We start from the raw sequence: 14,096 nt of genomic DNA on the forward strand, positions 1-14,096 counted from the left end.
TGGAGACTGAGACAGGTGAGGTAGAAGATAAGACTGGAGAATCAAATTGGAACTGGAATAGAAATATAGCCTTGGTGTTCTGAAGAGACAAGCGACTTGGACAAATTTAATTTGCAATTGAACACAGTCCATGAGAAACTAGAACTAAAGCTTGACTAAGACTGGAGCAAAATGAGAGCACAGCTGAATACAGTCATTTTAAAAGGTTGTGGCAGTACTCTATTTAAATACAGTGCTAAGGAATCACAATGAATTATTGATTTGTTAACTCTTACACAGTTTAAATTAATTACAGAGCAGTACTCAGTTCCCAAAGGAAATGTAGGGGCTTGCCCTAATTGGAGATCACCACTTCTAGTGCTATAAATCTGTATATGTAGCTATGTCTGATTCTTTAGGAGGTTTTACAAAGATGTGAGAGAACTTGTTTTGACCACATGCCGTAGTACAGCACTGGCACTTCAGCTGCATGGTTGTTGAACTGCAGTGTGCTAGGATATATTGCCATCACATACATTTTAAAAACAACTAAAAGAATATGCACACACTTCATTCCTATCAGGCCAGACTGTGGAAGAATTTGATGAGTTTAAGAAGAATCACTCCACATGAAACCAAGGAAATGCTATCCCCGAGACTGCTACAGAGGGGTAAGCAGATTTAATCAAATTGCCAGATGTGTACATCTTGTCATCTACCAACAGATACTCTCACCACTCCATAGTTATTCTGGCCAGGGCTTTAATGTGTGAAAATTGGCTACAGACACAACCCTCTAAAACAAATATATTGGTTTCTGCACCAGTCTCTTCAGATAGCAAATGCTATGCTTCTGTCAATGATATTGAACAGGTCAGGTCTTTAGGGTGCAGAGTAGGGAAGCACCATTGAGTGCAGACACTGAGTTTACTAAAGGTTTTCCCCTAGCTTTGTTACTGTAAGTGCAACAGTTGTTATTAGGTCACTAGAGCCCTGCTGGACCTGATTTTCCATACTAACAAGGAACTCTGAATTCCTCATCTTATGACTGGTAGAAAAGCCCCATTTTTAAGAAAGGAATGAGCATACAACCACTATTAGTAAGACCCTTTTCAAATGTCCCTGGTTGGGAGACATCAGAAGCCACTTGTGACCATTTTGTCCATTGTACTTGAAGAAGAACCTGGTATTCCAAGTTAGGATGCAGGCTTTTCAAGTCCCTAGCATTTTGTTGTAGTCTGTCATTACTGAAGTGGCAAAGGTAAATTGTTTGGAGCGCTAGATCAATGATCTAATGGCCTCTTAATCAGCCCTAGGATTTAGCAGCAGCAGGTTGTTTGAAACAGCTGGTTTTTTAATATAGAAAATAAAGCATGATTTTGAATAGATACATTAGTTGCAAGCTTTGTTTCTCAACTCATAATTTCATTAAGCAGCAGTAAATTAAAGTAAAGGAACAAATTCCACCTATAATACATGCTCCAATGCTTTGTTTAAACAACAGGAATTGCTAAGCAAGTGGAGATCCCAACACGGGGAGAGCATAACTATATAATCCAGTTAACAAAACCCATAGCCTACTCTTAATCCATTCCATAATCCAGTTAGAGATTGCTTATTCCATACTCTAGTGGGAACTGAACACAAATAGCTCCTGGGCTAGAAACATTTAGTCAGCAAGTTTTCACTGCAGCATTTTATAATAACCAGACAAAGAAAAAGAATGATTCCTTCTGGCATTTTTAATTTTGTATGGCCACCAAGAGAACCAATTTCATGGGGCTGGACTATTGTGTCTTCAAGTATTTCAGTAATTGTATAAATACATTGATCTCTTATCAAGGATACTGAGAGGTATACAACAGAAAAGTATGACAGACAGAAAGAAGCCAAATACAGTGTTGCACTGGCACGGACTAAGACATGAAATTTGTAGCAGGGAAGATTTCCTTTTTCATTTACTTTTATCTTGATGATTTCCTGGCAATCAACAGGTTAATCAAACTGGATTCTGATTTGGTCTGAGCCCATCTGTCTGTAACTGATCACATATAATGGCTGATCCATTGGCACTCTACACACACACACACACACACACACACACACACACAAAACCAATTTTTAAATTTTTTGGGGAGTACCAGTCAAGCTAATTGTACTGACAGTGATGGAGCTATACTACCATAAATAAGAAGCTATGAGCAGAGATTGGCTCACAGCCTAAAGAGCTTTGGGACCATTCCTGACAAATCTGGACACAGATACCAATAGCTTTACCTTTTGTTCACTAAATATGAACACATAATAGAATACAATAAAAGTTCTCTTTCATTATTCACCTTCCCAATATAGGCACAAAAAGTAAAGTAGATACAAAAAATCTGAAGCTTTTATGAGTGCTTGAATGGGAAATGCACAGAATTATTGTCTGTTAAAGCCTAATGCTCAAACATTTCAGTACCACATCCACATTTTCTGTGTGCAGTATATAACAAGTATTTATATAGGTCAGTGCTAAAACAAAGTGTTGGGAAGGCCAGATCTGGGGCCCCCATTCAGTAGCATGCATTTAAACTCATTTCCAAAAAACAATTTCACACCAGCATCACTGAGATGAGTGGAGTTACACTGGGAACTGTGGACCAATGTATTAAATATTTCATAATCTTTGAATCCTCTAAAAGGAATAGTAAAGTATATAGTCAGACGGACCATGAAAATCAGATTAAATTTAAGATCTAGTGACAGGGATATAAAATAGTCTAATGGATATAGTGGTGCAGGGATGCAGTTGGGGTGTAGGAACAGCACAAACTTTTGGCTGTTACTGAGCCACTGGTGTGTGATCATATGTCAGCATGTCTCCACCCCTACCCCCTTTCAAGTTGGCACTTAGGACAGTTGCCCCACCCTAGTTATGCCACCAGTAGAAGAAACAAGAAGGCACATTTCAAGCACCAATAGCTGTATTGAATGATAATTCATAAGGATGTAGAAATTTAAAATGATTCACTAGCATAAATACAAAGCAGTAAGCAATAGAATTAATTCAAGACTAGAGAAACATTCATCCATACTACAGTGATGCAAATGAGATTGAACATTTGTAGAACATATTGCAATCAGCATTTGAATGGAGAAGATCATCCAATGCCAATCTGGGTTAAAAGCAAAGTGCACTGTAGTCAGTCTTGTCAATCAACCTTATTCATCACCTTAATCATGTCTTAACACAAGTTCTAAAGAGCCCAGTAGAAGGTCTTGCTTCTACAAATAAATCCAGTTTCCCCTCACTAATAGACTTAACATCTTTGAATTTTTTGATAGGGAGGTGAGACTGCTGGTCTGAGAAAGTGATATTGGAAAAAGTTCCAACAACTCAGATGCACAGGTGTCATTTCATAGCTGAGAAAGCCAGAAACTGGTGATCCAGGTGAGCAAAGAGGAAAGCAGAGTCAGACTGACTCTAGTGGATAACTTGGGTTCAGAGTACACAGCAGCCATGGTAATGGAAGATCAGTGCGGGAGGTCAAGGTAAGTGGGTCTGAAGAAATATGCCAAGGAAGAGACAATTGGGGACTAACATCAAACAGATATGCTGGGATAAAAGATTCAGGTAGTTACAAAGTGGGTCAGTTTGAGTGGTCTGTAGTGGGAAAGACATAATGGAACCAACATCCTGATTATGCCATGTGTATGGCACAGAGACATGAAAGGGTAAATGAGTTTTATTTCAACATATTGAAAATTTATCTCCTGGCTGCAGAAGGGATTAAGAGTGTAAAGATAAATGCTTAGATTATCATTAAACTTTCTGAAATCACCACACATTTCAGGTGTCATATTTCAGCAGCCCATTAGAAACCATAAGTATAAAAGGCCGTTTCAAAGTGATGAGTTAGAGCAATACTGATCCTTCATGATGATGAGGAAAAACCTAAGATGCTCAAGAGAATGGCTCCTGTTTCAAACTTCCAAATTAATCTGGGACCCAAGTGCCCAAAGACAGACACAGAACTAATGACAGAAACCTCTTGCCTGTAAGAACAGCATTTTCTCCTAATTAAAAAGGAATCCAGGATGTGATAGGAGGGAGAGGCTGATGACCCCAGAGACAGATTTGATTTCTGGAGTTGTTGTTGCAGCAGCTGTGGGATTTCTGGTGGTGATGTTGCAAAAGGAGTTCAGCATTGAGTACTGTGTATAGAAATACTGAATCTTACCACCCATTCCAGGGAAAAAAACCCTGTTGTTTAGCCAAGGAGGAGATTTTGTGTGAAGTGTCAGCAAATTCATTTTTAATAAAAAGCAGCCAAAACCCAACTCCTTGGCTTGTCTTTCTTTTTGAATTGAAAGGGGGCATTTTATCTGACAAAGCAGAGGCTAAAAAAATAATAAAGTGAAATGAAGACTTGACTACCATATTCATGACTAAAGTCAAGTATCAGTATTACTGCCTTTGAGATGCTCTTTGGTGTCTTTCTAAAAAAAAAAAAGAGCCACTGGAAAATTCCTGTTACTGAAAATAGAATTCACATACCCACAACAGCAGCAATCTTTGGAGGACTGCAACATTAAAACCAGTCATCGTGGATTCTTCTGCATCAAAAATTCTTTTGACATTTGCTTTCTTTTGCAAATTAAGAGCCTGTCATACCACATTGCATCATCCTTTTAAATCAACTCACTGATAGATCCTGAAAATAGACAGAAGAAAAAAAAAAAATCAGCCCTCACTATTAACACTACCGACTAGGGGCCAGTATTTGTAGATGAACCTTTTTGTTCTTTCTGGTCATAGAATGAGTTCTGTATTGACACATGCATAAGGCTCCATTGAACTGATAGGGGCTTTGGTATCAAAGATCACTGGCGAAAATCAGGCTAGTGGCTCACTTTAGCTCTCATATGCCCACTTCTATCAAAATCTTCACCATTGATTTTCTGTGATACTCATTTTGGTATGCATTATGCACTACTGGTAAAACTAGTGCAGAGAACTGGTACCAGGCCAATGCAAAAGGTTGGATTTCACCCCAGCAATAGCCTCCAAATTCAGTGGAAACTGAAGGAACTCATCACTTACTAGGCTTGGACACTATTCTCCCTGTTTGATCACAAGAGGCTGTGCCAATTTTTTTTTTTTTTTTTTTTAGTATTTTGTCTTTAGGTAGGTCCCATTTTGTGCCGTTATATTTGTAACGGAAGTGTATAGGCTATACTCCTACATTAAACACTTTTCTTCTGTCTTTCACAATGCAACTAGTCATGCCTAATACAAACAGGCAGATTAAATACTATTTTCCACCAAAGTACACTAGGTTGAGTCTCTTGACAATTATTTTGTCATCATGTCAATAAATCAGTCACCACCTTAGAAAGGCATGTGGTCAAGCATAAGACTTAGGGTGGGTAGAAGGAAGGCACAGAGAAAAGATCCAATTGCAGCATTTACACTTGGCTTTTAGTTAGCAGTCACTGCACGCTAGCCCTCATCAGCTCAATGAAAGCAGGCAGGAGGCTAAGTGTTTTCTTGTTGCTAATAACTGGATGATACAAAACAGTCCAATAGTTTTAATTCAGGCACAAATTTGTAACAGGACCAGTCAGTTTTCAGAGGAAGGGTAAGGAAAAGGGCTGCATTTGCCAGGGACATTCTTCCTTGTTAATCTTGTGTTATTAGTTCTAGTTTGTTATTAGATCTAGTTATTATGCTAAGGTATTAAGTGATTTTTATGGGACAAGCTGCAACTTGGGAGGAAAAAAAATGTTTCCAGCAAACTGCACACTGGTGGTCTGAAACAAGATGATAATTTCCTGAAATACTTTTCATTGCTTGAATTTGATTCCTGCTCTGCAGGAAAGATCTGCCCATGCTGCAACATCTTATCAATTCTTTATTTAAAAAGACACACCAGGAAACAAGCTGTCAATTACTTCTCAGTGATTTAAATGGGTGTCTTGTCACTGGAAGCATAATTTGGTCTATTCAAGAATTTCATAAGAAGAAAATAGTCCTTAAAAGACACAGTGTTTTCAGTTGCAGTTAAATCCAGAGCAACTCCACTGATATCAGTGAAGTTTCTCTGGCGTTCTACTGGTGTAAATGAAAATCAGAATTTCATCTTTATTTTGGATTGCTTTCTTGGAATAATTCTCTTATTTTTCCCAATAATCTTACAGACAAATTTATCTATCCTGTGTCACTCCACTGCCAACAAAGTAATACCAGTGAAAACTGTAACTAACCAAAATAAGTTCTCCAATGACTTGCCAAGCTTTTCACAGCAAGGGACTTCCAATAAACTCCAGCAAAAGAAGGATCTTATCTTCAGATGAAACCTTATATAAGGCAAGTCCTTTGTGACCTCCAGTATGCTTTTCTATTCCATTCCAATTCCAGTAGATACTCAGATTCAGTTATCCCCCTAAAGAGAATAAGCAAAACATATCTGTAGGCCTCGCCAGAGCATTGATCAATACATACTACTCACAAAGGCTTTGCTAAAGCATTGGCCAGAGTAGGCCTCACCAGCAAACTTGACCAATGCATGAACTCCTTATGCAAACAAACCTTGGCATGTGGGCCAGATGTGTACTCCTTCCAGGATACGAGAGGAAGAGATGGTTGAACAAGGGGTAGGATAGTCCAGTATCAGAATGATAATACTAGAATGAGAAAACCCAAATCAGGATGCGAAACAAGCCCATGGTACAGGATAGTTTAAGATATTCAAGCTACAGATGGAATGTGATATGTAATTTGTTTTGATTATTGTATAAAAGGAGACTTGGAAAGTATGGGAACGTTGTAGTGAACTACAGAAGCCCACATGGTGTTAGCCTATACTTGCTAGGCCAAAACATGTTAGGGTGGTAGACAATAAGCCTGGCCAAATCTTTGCAACTGAACTGAGCCAACGGTCATTCTTTATGACAAGATACATATTGGTATCTCCTGGCTGCAACTTTTGCCAGTACCTCAGTTCCTGAGACTTCAACACCTACAACACATGAATAACACCTGACGAGGACAACGGCAACAACACTGGTGATCCTGACAACAACGTATTATGCTATGTGTTTGGTTTAACATGAAATATTTTCCATTTGAGATTACATTAGGTGAACTGTTAAATGTGTGCCATCAAAACATAGCATATCCATCCATGGAAAAGGCAATGCCTAAACTAGGTTGTTAGGTTTACAATGAGGTAGCTATTATTCAAATGTTACCATGCCAGACCCATAATATTGGCAAACACTTAGTACACTGGGTACCCACTATTGCATGTGGCTGATTACAGTAGCAACATAGATTATCTATGGAGGTACCCATCAAAAGGTCACTACTTCAGATGATTTCTGGAATAATTCACTGCTTCTGTTCTGAGAACAATTCTTTAGTTTCTGACATTTGGCAGAGGCAATTATGTACCTAAAAAAAAGTATGTATCAGTAAAAGAAACAGCTCAAAAGGTCTTGTCCCATAGATGTTGCCAGACCTTGTGCTGTATTCCGGGTGGGAGTTGAAAAAGGTTGATCAGGTTAAGGTCGTTGGCAACAACTAAGATGCTTGCATCTGCTAGATTCCAGATTTTATGGAACGTCTAACAAATTTTAAATGGCAATTTGTGAATCCAACTCCCTGCATGATCTAGCTAACAATTTCTCCTTGGGAAGGGTCTGTGCCACGGCGGGGTCCTCACGGAGGGCCGTGATCTCCTTAAGGTCCCTCACTCCGTGTCAGGCTGGCCCAAGACACCCTCTAATTCTCGCCCGCCACGTCTTTGATGGTAAATATAATGTTGGGAGGCTGCCTTGTGTTTTCCCTGGGCACGGCTACTCGGGACCTCTGTCCCCGCGGTTCTTCCGGACCCCCTGGGGGTCTCCCGATATGGTGGGTGTTCCCCAGACACCCTAGCCTTGTGGGCTATGCGTGGCTCCTACCAGCCCCTAATACCACGCCCCAAGCCTCGCAGATGTAATAGACGTTGTCCGGTCTGTACGCCCGCTTCCCAGGCCTCCTCTCTAATGTGGCCCACTCTGGGCTCCCTCTCTCATGCCCAGCCTCTTGCTGGAACTCTCGTCTTACCCACTCTGGGCCTCCCCTGCCGGTGTGGTTCCGCTCAGGGACTCTCTAGCGGGCCTCCGGTCCTATGGGCCAACCGCACGGGCACCCTCTCTGACCTTGGCTCACCGCGCTGCTACTCCCTGTCTTCTCGGGGCAACCGCAGCGCCCTGCTTCAGTCTGAGGGGTGTTACCACACTAGCCTGCGGCCGGGCTCGCTATGCCCATCTCGGGCTTCTCGATAATTGCCCCTCTCTCTAGGGCTCCTCAGTATGGCGCTCCCCCCCTTTGGGGCTCACCGTGCCCACTCTGGGCTACTCAATAATACCGCCCCTTTCCTGGGGCCGGGGTCTATGTTCCCCCACACGCAATCCGGGGTCTAGGTCCCCGTCCGCAACCTATGGGTTGCGCCCGCGACCCACTGGCCATGCTCCTCGCCGCCAGTTGCTCATGCACTGGCGTGCGAGCTGCGCCTTCCCTGGCGCTATGAAAATAATGCGCCTTCTTGGCGCTAGGGCACCCCACACTCTCTGGGGTCCCTGTGATTGAGGCCTCCTCCAACCCCTACAGCCTCACCCAAGCCTCCGGTTGTAATAACAGAGCCAAACAAACACAAGCCTCCTGGCTGTAACACAAACATAAAGCCCCCTGGCTAAACCTTTAGTGCCCAATCCTCTCAGGGCTATCATGAGCTGTACTCGCTCGTCGGGCTTCTCCCCATATCTCGGCTGAGGGAGCTCCTGCCTCTCCGGCTGCTGACAACAAACTGCCAGCCTGGCCTCAGCCCTGAGCTTTATAAGGGCCAGGCCCTGCCTCCTACCGGCAGCTGGTTCCCCTCGGTTGCTCCGGCAACCCGCAGCTGCGCTCATTACCTGAGCAAGCCTCAGCTGGGCTCGTTATGTCAGGCCAGGGCGCGCTCACTGCTCCCAGGCAGTTTCTCCTTTCTAGGAGCAGGGGCACCGAGGTGCCCTGCGACAGTCTGCAACTATCTTTAAGCAAGGCTGTCCAACTTCAGGAATGTTTCTAGTTAGAGATGAACAAGATTTAACTGCCAAAGTTGGTTTTCTGGAAGAAAAACAATGATTCCACGGGGGAAGATGACAACTAGAGCAGCTGGGCCAACATTTTTTGTAATAAGTTTGAGATGCAAGATACTTGGTCTGATATACTTGTAGTCTAAACCACCATACTAACAATGCACCTCACAACTTCAGAAAACTTAAATTGCCATAGGTAGATCAGATTTATTAGTTCAGATTACTAGACTAGAATATGCTGTCCAATGCTTCTTGACCATGACCTCATCTCTTCAGTTATATCCAGGAGTGGAGTCCAGCACTTACAAAGCCCCTTTCAAAGGGGACTTAAACACAAAATACAAGGTCCTAGAGTTTAAGCTTAAGAGTTTAAGCTAAGGCCCACAGAGAGCCTGTCTGCTCTTTTGAAGATCAGTTGGGAGCAGGAAACATTTCTATAATTATTTAGAGACATCCCTTGAGTTTTTCTAGTTTGGTTTCAGAGATGGACAACAAATATGCAAAACATAAATACAACTAAGATTGTTATTAATCCTTAAATCTCGAGTGTATTTTATGTATTCTGAAGTAAAAGGTCCCAGGCAATCCACAGGCAGAGATATTGTTTTCTAATGATTAGCTAATTTGCCATCTTATTTCCCCCAGGCAGTAAACAGTCTTAGCCAGTCTCTCAGGTTCTTGGCTATGCAGTCCTTTCCAATTCTGAGCCAGAACTTCTATTATACATGCTATGGAGTACCTGAGACCAGAATTTAAAACTTGTGTCTATGGAATCCACTTTGAAGGTTTGCTAAGCACCACCTGACTTAGACAAGATTTAGTTTGTGCACGTTGCACTGATGCCATCAATGATCTTGACAGAGGGGTGCTTCTATTGCAGCTATGTAGTTGATCTAATATTAAAAAAATAAAAACTAAAAAAATCACCCTAAGAAATCCTTGCCTCTTGCATACCTACAACATCACTCTAACACTAACCACAATTAGACTCCAATTTTGTTTGTGACATACTGATCGGAAGCATAGGTAAGCGAGATGATAACTTTATTTTAAAAGCATTTTACCCACAAATTTGATCCTGATTTAGATTCTGAATTGAAATGGTTGAAAATATTTTAAATACCATATTTACTCAAATAGAAAATGACCCCCAATAATTTAGATTCTATATATGGAACACATATACATTTCTTATAATTTTCCAGGTATATAATTTAATAATTGCAGATTTGCCTTGAATTTGTCCCTCTCCCACTAGTACACCAGGGAAAATTAATCTGGGGAAAATTACCCTTGCCTTTTCCTCCATCCCTTACTGCTAGACTCTGTTCTCCCTCAGCAAGGGGTGGGCAATTATTTTGGGGGGAAGGCCACTTGCTGAGTTCTGGCAAGCCATCAAAGGCTGAAAGGGTAGCCCCACCCCTTGACAGGTGCCCCACCCCCTGGTAGCCATCTTTGGACCAGAAGTCCACCACACGGAGCCAGCCAAGAATCGCAGGGGTTGGGCTGGTTCCTGCTGAGTCTTGTATCCCAGCACTGCAGCTGGGAACCATGTTGTGCCAGAGTGGTGGCACCTGTGGGCAGGAAAGCAGGGAAATGGCTGTGGCAGATGGCAGGGGAGTGGCAGCAAGCAGGCATGCAGAGCACAGTGACAGCTGGGCAGGAGCACAGGGCCTGTGCTGGTGGTGACCCAGGGCGGAGTGAAGGCTGGTAGGGGTTCTATGGAGCTGGGCTGGGCTGTACCAGCAGGGAGAGGAGGGAACCAGCCCAGCTCCATAGAGCCCCTGCCATCCCGGGCCCATGCTCCTGCCACCCTGCTCTGGGCCCCTGCTGACCCTGACCCCAGTGCACTGGCATGGGTCCCCATGTGCCCACCCAGCTGTTGCTGTGCTCCACATGCACTCACTGCCCCTTCCCTCCATCTTCTGCAGCCACATCCGTGCTCCCTCCCCACCCAGTGGCCACTGCAGCACCACATGGTTCCCAGCTGCAACACCAAGGTCACAGCCTGGTCCAGCCCCGAGGACCAGAGTGATTGCCCACAGTCCTCCCCTGCCTCCTCCTTATCTGAATTTCCCTCCAGTGCAGGGAGGCAGGAACAGCCCCAGGGTCACAGGCCAGATCCTCTGCTTGGCATGGGGCTTCCGGCTGGGACTGGCGCAGAGCCAGGCCGGTCTTGCCGCTGCAGCTGCTTGGTCCTGCCACTGGCTTTCCCTAGGTCCTATTGCCACTGGCTCCTGTCATCTTTGACAGGCAACTAGGGTCAGATAAATATTAATTTTCTAAATTTTTTAAGGGCCCTACAAGTTAGCTAGAATAGCCTGGTGGGCTGAATCTAGCCCTCAGGCCATATTTTGCCTGCCCCTGCCCTAAGCACATGGAAGTGAGGGTCAGAGTTGTAACCACTGACCTTGAAATAAGCATGCCTGTAGTAATATGCATATAGGGAAATTAGTATGGGCACCCATAGAATTAGTTCACCCACAACTGATCCATTTTAACTTTTTTGAAACTGGTGCAAGTTTTAGCACAGGTATGCCAGAAACGCACTCTTAAGCAGCATTTTTGTACCTACTTGTAGATAGCACAAACTATGCATGATATTAGTCCAAAGCCAAAAGGCTCATGATTTACCATATAAATCACTGGGCTGGGCCCCAGCAGAGTCAACAGTGTTTCAGCACTGCTCAATATGTGTATATATTCCAGATTACCCTCCCCCTCAAAGAATCCATGTATGAATCAGACCCCACTCATGACTGGAACTGGGTGTTCTTGTCACAAGTCCTGGGATACTCCAAAAATGTATATACAAATGAGGTACAAGGCAACCTGGTCCAGATGCACCTCATGGAGGGTGGGGTCACACTAATCATATGCAACAGGTTGAGAGAAGGAATTGCAGAGGGATTCTGGGTGAACTGGTTTTGGCCCTGTTTGGCGATGTTTGCCAGACATTCAAGGCTAGTGAAGAAACAAGAATCATTGGAAATGGAAACAAAAGGGGAGTGGGAGTTCAGCTGTGGGAGTGAAGAAGAAGTCAAAATGTATTCAATGTAGTGGCTAACTATGACTGGAAGAAGAGTTGGTGCTTAAGAGCACTGTGCACAATGGGTACTGCCATTTATATTATCCAGATGGGCTGCACTAACCTATCCTTATGTTTCATGATGACAGCAGCAGTGACAGCAGTAGCAGAAGCAGTGACAGAGACAACGACAGTGAATGAACTTCGAGGATAAGCCCCCAAAATTGTGGCTAGGATAGGACTGCGGACAGATGCACAGGTCTGCTTATTGTAACAGGTGCAGTGGGAGAGGGAAAGAGAGAGTTGTGCGGGTGTACACACGTTTTTTGTTTTTTGAAAAATATAAGTGTTTGACCCATATGAGCTATATGTACTATAGTCCTGACCAGGTTTGGCTGCATTTAAATCAGTTTTGTAGTTGGTTACCATTACTAAGCACATGCTGCTTTTTGCAGCAGTTTAATGATATACGTTGTATTTAATGAGGTTTCCTGTCTGTGGTTATAAGACAAGGGCCTTTTTCTCTCATGTTGATTCGGGGGAAGAAACCTCATTTTGTATTTGAGCAAATATGGTACTTGCTTTTCAATGCAAAAGACTAACTTTTTCTGATTTTTTTTTTGTTAACCAGGAGGATTGCCAACTTCAACCTCATTTTATATTTGGACCTCTCAAAGTTGAAATCTAGGATTTCAATGAGTCTCTAGACCATGTTTAGCTGTATTTGTACAAGTATAGAATAGGCCACGAATTGTATCTTTTGAACTCCCAGTGCAGATTTATTATTCCAATTTATCATGCTGGGGCAGATGTTCTGTGAGCTCCAGGAAGTGTCATCCTTGTAGTTGTCTATGCTTAGTCAGGAACACAACTTATCTTTACCCATGGTACAGAACGACGAAATCACAAAAACTAAAAGTGAGATACTTGTAAGGTCCCAGAGCAACCAACTCTCCAGAAGTTCTACAACAACGAGAGCTCACTTAGAGAATGATGCTGATGTTGATACTCTGTAAGTGCCACCAACAGGGAAAGTACTTAGCACCCTGCCTAGAAAAACAAGAGCTAGTGTAGAATAGCAAGTTGTCAATATTGAATATCAACTTGAATAAAATACAAAGTAATGTGCTCCCTGCAATGCATATGTTCTCTCCCTTCCTGAAGGGGGGTTACAGGGATACAAAAAAAAAAAAAAAAAAAAAAAAAAAAAAAAAAATGCCCATAGGATCATAGGAAAGTAGGCATCTAGTCCAGTCCCCTGCTCAGGACAGAATCATCCCCAACTAAACCATTTCCAAGGATGGAGATTCCACAACTTCTCTAGGCAGCCTATTCCAATACTCAGCCACTCTCATAGTCAAAGATCCTCCTACTTTCTAACCTAGATTTCCTCTGCTGAAGCTTGAGGCCATTTTTCCTAGCCCTGTCCCTTACAGCCACATGGCAAAGCCCATCTCCTTCCTTTCCATAATCACCCCTCAAGTATTTGAAGACTATTATCAAATTTCCCAAGAGACAAAGATTTCTTATGGTGACATCTTTTATTGAACCAACTCTGTAGTTGGGATAGGGTTAGACAAGCTTTTGAATGCAATATACTCAACACATTGTTCTGGTCAGACCTGATGAAGAATGTTGCATTCAAAAGCTTGTCTAACTCCATCCCACATGCACCCAGTTGATCCAATAAATAAATATCACCCTAAGAAATCCTTGTAGTCATAATGGTTGAAAAACTGAGACAACACCACTGTTATATTACCATCAAATTTCCCCACAGTCTTCTCTTCTCCAGACTGAAAGAGCTAGGGTTATTTAGCCTTTCCTCACATGTCATGTTTCCCAGGCCCCTAATTATTTTTGTTCCTTGTGCTGAACACTTTCCAATCTGTCCACATCTTTTTTGGAGTGTGGGGCATAAAACTGGACACAGTACCTCAGGTTAGGACTCATTCTTCTGCTCTATTTAGGAAGATCACTT

At 42.7% G+C, this 14,096-nt stretch overlaps 1 long non-coding RNA gene across 1 annotated transcript in view; it reads right to left on the bottom strand.

Annotated features, from left to right (window-relative positions):
* Window positions 1–1,396: 1,396 nt before the first annotated feature.
* The window catches only part of LOC109282240 (uncharacterized), a 58,470-nt gene continuing 45,770 nt past the window's right edge, over window positions 1,397–14,096 (bottom strand). Inside the window, exons 3-5 of the long non-coding RNA XR_009462545.1 lie at window positions 6,554–6,648; window positions 6,229–6,407; window positions 1,397–4,676 (exon numbers count right to left, since the gene is read on the bottom strand). This is a non-coding gene — a long non-coding RNA (uncharacterized LOC109282240). The remainder of the gene's footprint in view (window positions 4,677–6,228; window positions 6,408–6,553; window positions 6,649–14,096) is intronic.

The sequence above is a fragment of the Alligator mississippiensis genome, chromosome 5 (genome assembly GCF_030867095.1).
Source record: "Alligator mississippiensis isolate rAllMis1 chromosome 5, rAllMis1, whole genome shotgun sequence".
NCBI classification, from domain to species: Eukaryota; Metazoa; Chordata; order Crocodylia; family Alligatoridae; genus Alligator; species Alligator mississippiensis.